Genomic DNA, 2,333 nt, shown 5'->3' with positions numbered 1-2,333 from the left:
TTCCTTCCAAGGAGTGGCTGGTGGGTTTGAACCTCCAGCCTTCTGGTTAGCAGTCAAGTGCCTTAGGCACTATGCTACCAGAGCTTCTTTGAAGCATGTAAGAATTTAATTTTCAGAAGATCCCAATCATCTACTTTATCTTCTGCTGTTTGTGCATCCTGGGTTATGCTTGATAATATATTTATGCCATAAATTAGGTCCCTTAAGTTTACCCTGAGTTTTTTCTTTTATCAACTTTATAGTTTTAGGTTTCACATTTAAGTCTTTGATCCATCTGGAGTTAGTTTTTGTGTATGGTGTGAGGTTTGGATCTTGTCTCATTTTTTCTGAAAATGGATATCCAGTTTTGCCAGTACCATTTGTGAAAGATACTATCTCTTCTCCATTTAATGGATTTTGGCTGTTTGTCAAAGATCAGCTGACCATTGGTCGATGGATCTATTTCTGGGTTCTCAATTCTGTTAGAGTGGTCTATGTGTCTGTCATTGTACCAATATCAGGCTGTTTTGACAACCATGGCTGCATAGTAGGTTGTGAGATCTGGGAGTGTGAGACTGCCTACTTTGTTCTTCTTCAGTAGCACTTTGATTTCTTTCCTATCCACACAAAATTAGTGGTTGGACACTGAAAAAAAAAAAATCATTGACCCATGTCACTTTAGTTTTGTGTATTCCACTGTACACAGATTATATTTCAATAAAATGTGAAAAAAAAAAGTAGTTGGTTTTTCCATATCCTTAAAGAATGTTGTTGTAATCTGTATTGGAATTGCATTGACTGTATAGATTGCTTTTGGATAGTATTGATATTTTCACAATGTTCTATCTTCCTATCCATTAGCATAGTATGTTCTTCCATTTTTGTAGATCTCTTATGGTTCTTACAGTAGTGTTTTGTAGTTTACTTTGTATAGCTCTTCTGTGTTCCGGGTAAGATTTATTCCCAAGTATCTTATTTTTTTTGGTAGCTATTGTAATTGGTATTGACTTCCTTTACAGAGACCTCTTTACTGGTGCAGAGGTATATTTGCATGTTGATCTTGTATCCTGCCACTATGCTAAATCTTTCACGCAGTTCCAGTAGTTTTCTTGCTGAGTTTCTTGGATTTTCCATGTACACAATCACATTGTCTACAGGTAAGGATGGCTTTACTTCTTCCTTACCCATTTGGATGCCTTTCATTTCCCTTTCTTGCCTTATTGCCTTCCAATGCAATATTCAATAGAAGAAGAGATAGATGGCATCCTTGTCTCATTCTTGTTCAAAGGGGAATGGTTTCAGTTTGTCTCCATTGAAAATAACATTAGCTGTTGGTTTTCCATATGTGTCCTTAATTATGTTGAGAAATTTCCCTTCTATTCCTATTTTTCTGAGATTTTTTTTTTTTATTAGGAAGGGATGTTGGATTTTATCAAATTCCTTTTCTGCATCTACTGATATGATCATATGATTCTTTTCCTTTATTTTACTTTTGTGATTGATTACATTGATTGTTTTTCCAATGTTGAACCATCCTTGCATACTTGGTATGAATCCCACTTGATCATGACGTATTATTTATTTTTTAAATATGTTGTTGTAGTCTATTAGCTAGGAATTTGTTGAAGATGTTTGCATCTATATTCATGAGGGATATTGGTCTGTAGTTTTCCTTTCCAGTGGTGTCTTTGCTGGTTTTGGTATCAGGGTTATGCTACTTCATAAAATGAATTTGTGGAGATTCCATCCTTTTCTATGCTCTGGAATAGTTTGAATAGGATTGGTACCAGATCTTCATTGAATGATTAGCAGAATTCTCAAGTGAAACCACCTGGGCCGGAACGGTTTTTTGTTGGTAATTTTTTTTTATGACCTGTTCAATTTCTTCTTTTGTTTATGGGTCTGTTCAAGTTTCCCACCACAGTATGTGTTAGTTTACATGAAAAATGTGTTTCTAGAAATCTTTCCATTTCTTCTAGGTTTCCAAATTTGTTGGAGTATAGTTCTTCATAGTATCCTGATACTATTCTTTTTATTTCTGTTGGTTCTGTGACATCACCACTTTCATTTCTTATTTATATTATTTGCATCTTCTTCTTTTCCTTTGTTACATTTGCCAATGGTTTATTGATTTTATTAATCTTTTCAAAGAACTATCTTCTAGTCTTGATGATTTTTTCTGTTGTTGTTGTTAGGTGTCATCAAGTCATTTCCAACTCATAGCGACCCCATGCAAACAGAAAGAAACACTGCCTGATCACCCTCCAGCTCCATGATCTTTGCTATACTTGAGCCCATTGTTGCAGCCACTGTGTCAATCCATCCCGTTGAAGGCCTTCCCCTCCTTTGTTGAC

Source organism: Orycteropus afer, unplaced genomic scaffold, assembly GCF_000298275.1.
Source record: "Orycteropus afer afer isolate SDZICR_OR568_19922 unplaced genomic scaffold, OryAfe1.0 scaffold00271, whole genome shotgun sequence".
In the NCBI taxonomy this organism is placed as follows: domain Eukaryota; kingdom Metazoa; phylum Chordata; class Mammalia; order Tubulidentata; family Orycteropodidae; genus Orycteropus; species Orycteropus afer.
Note: the sequence above shows the minus strand (reverse complement) of the source record.